Genomic DNA, 7631 nt, shown 5'->3' with positions numbered 1-7631 from the left:
ACTACTCCTATCCTTACCCTTGTATTTGGATTCTTCATTCTTCTTCACCCCTATTCCTTTTCTTCTTCTACTAACAATAAGGAACCTCTTTACTGTGACATAGAGGATTCCTCTTCTTTTCTTGTGCTCTTCTCTTTCTTATGAGCAGGGATAAAGAAAAAGGCATTCTTGTTGAAGCTGATCCAGAACCTGAAAGGACTCTGAAGAGAAAACTAAGAGAAGCTAAATTACAACAATCCAGAGACAACCTTATTGAAAATTTCGAACAAGTAAAGGAGATGGCAACCGAACCCAACAACAATAATGCAAGGAGAATGCTTGGTGACTTTACTGCACCTAATTCCAATTTACATGGAAGAAGCATCTCTATTCCTACCACTGGAGCAAACAACTTTGAGCTGAAACCTCAGCTAGTTTCTCTGATGCAGCAGAACTACAAGTTTCATGGACTTCCATCTGAAGATCCTTTTCAGTTCTTAACTGAATTCTTGTAGATCTGTGATACTGTTAAGACTAATGGAGTAGATCCCGAAGTCTACAGGCTCATGCTTTTCCCTTTTGCTGTAAGAGACAGAGCTAGAATATGGTTGGACTCTCAACCCAAAGACAGCCTGAACTCTTGGGATAAGCTGGTCATGGCTTTCTTAGCCAAGTTCTTTCCTCCTCAAAAGGTGAGCAAGCTTAGAGCTGATGTTCAAACCTTCAGACAGAAAGAAGGTGAATCCCTCTATGAAGCTTGGGAAAGATACAAGCAGCTGACCAAAAAGTGTCCTTCTGACATACTTTCAGAATGGACCATCCTGGATATATTCTATGATGGTTTATCTGAGCTATCAAAGATGTCATTGGATACTTCTGCAGGTGGATCCATTCACCTAAAGAAAACGCCTGCAGAAGCTCACGAACTCATTGACATGGTTGCTAATAACCAGTTTATGTACACTTCTGAGAGGAATCCTGTGAGTAATGGGACCCCTATGAAGAAGGGAGTTCTTGAAATTGATACTCTGAATGCCATATTGGCTCAAAATAAAATATTGACTCAGCAAGTCATTATGATTTCTCAGAGTCTGAATGGAATGCAAGCTGCATCCAACAGTACTCAAGAGGCATATTCTGAGGAAGAAGCTTATGATCCTGAGGACCCTGCAATAGCAGAGTTAAAATACATGGGTGAACCATATGGAAACACCTACAATCCATAATGGAGAAATTACCCAAATCTCTCATGGAAGGATCAAAAGCCTCAACAAGGCTTTAATAATGGTGGAAGAAACAGGTTTAGCAATAGCAAGCCTTTTCTATCATCCACTCAGCAACAGACAGAGAATTCTGAGCAGAATCCATCTAGCTTAGCAAATTTAGTCTCTGATCTATCTAAGGCCACTGTGAGTTTCATGAATGAAACAAGGTCTTCCATTAGAAATTTGGAAGCACAAGTGGGCCAGCTGAGTAAAAGGATCACTGAAATCCCTCCTAGTACTCTCCCAAGCAATACAGAAGAGAATCCAAAAGGAGAATGCAAGGCCATTGACATAGTCAACACGGACGAACCTGGAGAGGAAAAGAAGGACGTGAATCCCAAGGAGGAAGACCTCCTGGGACGTCCAGTGATCAATAAGGAGCTTCCCTCTGAGGAACCTAAGGAATCTGAGACTCATCTAGAGACCATAGAGATTCCATTGAACCTCCTTATGCCATTCATGAGCTCTGATGAGTATTCCTCTTCTGAAGAGAATGAGGATGTTACTGAAGAGCAAGCTGCCAAGTTCCTTGGTGCAATCATGAAGCTAAATGCCAAATTATTTGGGATTGAAACTTGGGAAGATGAACCTCCCTTGTTCACCAATGAACTAAGTGATCTGGATCAACTGACATTGCCTCAGAAGAGACAGGATCCTGGAAAGTTCATAATACCTTGTACCATAGGCACCATGATCTTTAAGGCTCTGTGTGACCTTGGTTCAGGAATAAACCTCATGCCCCTCTCTGTAATAGAGAAACTGGGAATCTATGGGGTGCAAGCTGCTAAAATCTCATTAGAGATGGCAGACAATTCAAGAAAACAGGCTTATGGACAAGTAGAGGACGTGTTAGTAAAGGTTGAAGGCCTTTACATCCCTGCTGATTTCATAGTCCTGGATACTGGAAAGGAAGAGGATGAATCCATCATCCTAGGAAGACCTTTCCTAGCCACAGCAAGAGCTGTGATTGATGTGGACAGAGGAGAATTGATCCTTCAATTAAATAAGGACAACCTTGTGTTTACAACTCAAGGATCTCTCTCTGCATCCATGGAGAGGAAGCAGAAAAAGCTTCTCTCAAAGCAGAGTCAACCAAAGCCCCCACAGTCAAACTCTAAGTTTGGTGTTGGGAGGCCATAACTAAACTCTAAGTTTGGTGTCAAACCCCCATATCCAAACTCTAAGTTTGGTGTTGGGAGGTCTCAACAAAGCTCTGCACATCTGTGAGGCTCCATGAGAGCCCACTGTCAAGCTATTGACATTAAAGAAGTGCTTGTTGGGAGGCAACCCAATGTTTATTTATCTAATTTTATTTTTGTTTTTCATGTTTTCTTAGGTTCATGATCATGTGGAGTCACAAAATAAACGAAAAATTTATAAAAAGAATCAAAAACAGCGGAAGAAAAATCACACCCTGGAGGAAGCACCTGTTTGGCGTTCAACGCCAGAACAGAGCATGGTTCTGGCGCTGAATGCCCAAAATGGGCAGTATCTGGGCACTGAACGCCCAAAATGGGCAGCATCTGGGCGCTGAACGCCAGAATTGCACCCTGGAGAAGGGCTGGCGCTGAACGCCCAGAACAAGCATGGTTCTGGCCTTCAACGCCAGAAATGGACAACAAATGGGCGTTGAACGCCCAAAATGGGCACCAACCTGGTGCTGAACGCCCAGAGTTGTGTGCAAGGGCATTTTACATGCCTAATTTGGTACAAGGTTGTAAATCCTTGAACACCTCAGGATTTGTGGACCCCACAGGATCATCTCAGGATCTGTGGACCCCACAGGATCATCTCAGGATCTGTGGACCCCACAGGATCCCCACCTACCTCCACTCACTCTCTTCTCTCTTCTCAATCATCCTCTATTCCCAATAAACACTCTTCCCTAAAACCCTTCACCTATCACCTCCATCTCTCTTCCCTATTAACCCTTCACCACTCACATCCACCCACTCTTCCCCATAAACCTACCCAATAAACTCCACCTACCTTCAAAATTCAAATCAATTTCCCACCTAAACCCACCCATATGGCCGAACCTTAACCCCTCCTCCCTTCCCTATATAAAGCCTTCCATTCTTCCTCATTTTCACACAACACAACCCTCTCTTCTCTTCTTGGCCGAAACACACCTCCCCCCTCTTCTCCATATTTTCTTCTTCTTCTTCATATTATTCTTTCTTCTCTTGCTCGAGGGCGAGCAATATTCTAAGTTTGGTGTGGTAAAAACATAAGCTTTTTGTTTTTCCATTACCATTGATGGCACCCAAGACCGGAGAATCCTCTAGAAAAGGGAAAGGGAAGACAAAAACTTCCACCTCCGAGTCATGGGAGATGGAAAGATTCATCTCCAAAGCTCATCAAGACCACTTCTATGATGTTGTGGCCAAGAAGAAGGTGATCCCCGAGGTCCCTTTCAAACTCAAAAGAAATGAGTATCCGGAGATCCGACATGAAATTCAAAGAAGAGGTTGGGAAGTTCTAACAAATCCCATCCAACAAGTCGGCATCCTAATGGTTCAAGAGTTCTATGCCAATGCATGGATCACCAAGAACCATGATCAAAGTAAGAACCCGGATCCAAAGAACTATGTTACAATGGTTCGGGGGAAATACTTGGATTTTAGTCCAGAAAATGTGAGGTTGGCGTTTAACTTGCCTATGATGCAAGGAGATGAACGCCCCTACACTAGAAGGGTCAACTTTAATCAAAGGTTGGACCAAGTCCTCATGGACATATGTGTGGAAGGAGCTCAATGGAAGATTGACTCCAAAGGCAAGCCGGTTCAACTAAGAAGATTGGACCTCAAGCCTGTGGCTAGAGGATGGTTGGAGTTCATCCAACGCTCCATCATCCCCACTAGCAACCGATCTGAAGTTACTGTGGATCGGGCCATCATGATCCATAGCATCATGATTGGAGAAGAAGTAGAGGTTCATGAAGTCATCTCCGTTGAACTCTACAAGATAGCCGAAAAGCCCTCTCCTGGGGCAAGGCTAGCTTTTTCTCATCTTATCTGCCATCTATGTTACTCAGCTGGAGCTTCCATAGAAGGAGACATTCACATTGAGGAAGAGAAGCCCATCACTAAGAAAAAGATGGAGCAAGCAAGAGAGCCCATTCCTGGAGCTCAAGAGGCGCAGGAAGCTCATCACCATGAGATCCCGGAGATGCCTCATATGCATTTTCCTCCACAAAACTATTGGGAGCAATTCAACACCTCCCTAGAAGAATTAAGTTCTAACATGGGACAATTAAGGGTGGAACATCAAGAGCACTCCATCATCCTTCATGAAATTAGAGAAGATCAAAAAGCAATGAGGGAGGAGCAACAAAGACAAGGAAGAGACATAGAAGAGCTCAAGGACATCATTGGTTCCTCAAGAAGGAAACGCCACCATCACTAAGGTGGATTCATTCCTTGTTCTTATTTCTCCTGTTTTTCATTTTCTCTATGTTAAGTGCTTATCTATGTTTGTGTCTTTATTACATGATCATTAGTAGTTAGTAACTTTGTCTTAAAGTTATGAATGTCCTATGAATCCATCACCTCTCTTAAATGAAAAATGTTTTAATTCAAAAGAACAAGAAGTACATGAGTTTTGAATTTATCCTTGAACTTAGTTTAATTATATTGATGTGGTGACAATGCTTCTTGTTTTCTGAATGTATGCTTGAACAGTGCATATGTCTTTTGAAGTTGTTGTTTAAGAATGTTAAATATGTTGGCTCTTGAAAGAATGATGACTAGAAAACATGTTATTTGATAATCTAAAAAATCATAAAAATGATTCTTGAAGCAAGAAAAAGTAGCAAAGACCAAAGCTTGCAAAAAAAAACGGCGAAAAAAAAATAGAAAGAAAGAGAAAAAGCAAGCAGAAAAAGCCAATAACCCTTAAAACCAAAAGGCAAGGGCAAATAAAGAGGATCCCAAGGCTTTGAGCATCAGTGGATAGGAGGGCCTACAGGAATAAAATCCTGGTCTAAGCGGCTAAACCAAGCTGTCCCTAACCATGTGCTTGTGGCGTGTAGGTGTCAAGTGAAAACTTGAGAATGAGCAGTTAAAGTCAAGGTCCAAAGCAAAAAAAGAGTGTGCTTAAGAACCCTGGACACCTCTAATTGGGAACTTTAACAAAGCTGAGTCACAAACTGAAAAGGTTCACCCAATTATGTGTCTGTGGCATTTATGTATCCGGTGGTAATACTGGAAAACAAAGTACTTAGGGCCACGGCCAAGACTCATAAAATAGCTGTGTTCAAGAATCATCATACTGAAATAGGAGAATCAATAACACTATCTGAACTCTGAGTTCCTATAGATGCCAATCATTCTGAACCTCAATGGATAAAGTGAGATGCCAGAACTATTCAAGAGGCAAAAAGCTATAAGTCCCGCTCATTTGATTGGAGCTATGTTTCATTGATAGTTTGGAATTTATAGTATATTCTCTTCTTTTTATCCTATTTGATTTTCAGTTGCTTGGGGACAAGCAACAATTTAAATTTGGTGTTGTGATGAGCGGATAATTTATACGCTTTTTGGCATTGTTTTTAGTATGTTTTTAGTAGAATTTAGTTACTTTTAGGGATGTTTTCATTAGTTTTTATGTTAAATTCATATTTCTAGACTTTACTATGAGTTTGTGTGTTTTTCTGTGATTTCAGGTATTTTCTGGCTGAAATTGAGGGACTTGAGCAAAAATCAGATTCAGAGGTTGAAGAAGGACTGCTGATGCTGTTGGATTCTGACCTCCCTGCACTCAAAATGGATTTTCTGGAGCTACAGAACTCAAAATGGCGCGCTTCCAATTTCATTGGAAAGTAGACATCCAGGGCTTTCCAGCCATATATAATAGTCCATACTTTGCCCAGGTTTAGACGACCCAAACTGGCGTTCAACGCCAGCTCTCTGCCCAATTCTGGCATCCAGCGCCAGAAACAAGTTGCAAAGTGGAGTTCAACGCCCAAACTAGCACAAAAGCTGGCGTTCAACTCCAAGAATGACCTCTCCACGTGTAGACTTCAAGCTCAGCTCAAGCACACACCAAGTGGGCCCTGGAAGTGGATTTATGCATCAATTACTTACTTCTGTAAACCCTAGTGACTAGTTTATTATAAATAGAACTTTTTATCATTGTATTCGTAGTCTTGGTTACTCCGGTTCCCCTCTGGGGCCGAGACCAATGAACTCCATTATCACTTATGTATTTTCAACGGTAGAGTTTCTGCACTCCATAGATTAAGGTGTGGAGCTCTGCTGTTCCTCAAGGATTAATGCAAAGTACTACTGTTTTCTATTCAATTCAACTTATTCAGTTTCTAAGATATTCATTCGCACTTCAACCTGAATGTGATGAACGTGACAATCATCATCATTCCCTATGAACGCGTGCCTGACAACCACTTCCATTCTACATTAGATTGAATGAGTATCTCTTAGATCTCTTAATCAGAATCTTCGTGGTATAAGCTAGATTGATGGCAGCATTCATGAGAGTCCGGAAAGTCTAAACCTTGTTTGTGGTATTCCGAGTAGGACTCTGGAATTGATGACTGTGACGAACTCCAAACTTGCGAGTGCTGGGCGTAGTGACAGACGCAAAAGGATAGTAAATTCTATTCCAGTATGATCGAGAACCTCCAAGATGATTAGCCATGCAGTGACAGCGCATCGGACCATTTTCACAGAGAGGAATAGGATGCAACCAACGACAAGGGTGATGCCTCCAGACGATTAGCCGTGCTGTGACAGAGCATTTGGACCATTTTCCCGAGAGGATTGAAAGTAGCCATTGGCACCGGTGACATCCTTACACAAAGCCAGCCATAGAAAGGAGTAAGACTGATTGGATGAAGACAGCAGGAAAGCAGAGGTTCAGAGGAATGAATGCATCTCCATACGCTTATCTGAAATTCTCACCAATGATTTACATAAGTATTTCTATCCTTATTTTAGTATTATTTTCGAAAACTCCATAACTATTTTATATCCGCCTGACTGAGATTTATAAGGTGACCATAGCTTGCTTCATACCAACAATCTCCGTGGGATCGACCCTTACTCACGTAAGGTTTATTACTTGGACAACCCAGTGCACTTGCTGGTTAGTTATGCGAAGTTGTGAAGATATGTTTAGACCATGGTTCTGTGCATCCGTTTTTAGTGCCATCGCCAGGGAATCAATTTCGAACAATAATTCACAACCTGAGTAACAATTTCGCATACCAGTACTTGTTCTTGATAGTGACTTTTTTTAACTGTCGGTAATCTACACAAAGTCTCATTCCACCATCCTTCTTCTTTACTAGAAACACCGGAGCTCCCCAAGGTGATGCACTGGGACGAATAAATTTCTTTCCAAGTAGCTCATCCAATTTCTTCTTCA

At 41.8% G+C, this 7631-nt stretch overlaps 1 non-coding gene across 1 annotated transcript; it reads right to left on the bottom strand.

The window, feature by feature from the left end:
* Positions 1–677: 677 nt before the first annotated feature.
* LOC112774252 (small nucleolar RNA R71) lies at positions 678–781 on the bottom strand. The gene has a single exon (XR_003188748.1). It is a non-coding gene; the product is annotated as a small nucleolar RNA R71 (small nucleolar RNA).
* Positions 782–7631: the final 6850 nt, after the last annotated feature.

Source organism: Arachis hypogaea, chromosome 18 (assembly GCF_003086295.3).
Source record: "Arachis hypogaea cultivar Tifrunner chromosome 18, arahy.Tifrunner.gnm2.J5K5, whole genome shotgun sequence".
NCBI classification, from domain to species: domain Eukaryota; kingdom Viridiplantae; phylum Streptophyta; class Magnoliopsida; order Fabales; family Fabaceae; genus Arachis; species Arachis hypogaea.
Note: the sequence above shows the minus strand (reverse complement) of the source record. Positions and strands in the feature narration are given on the sequence as shown.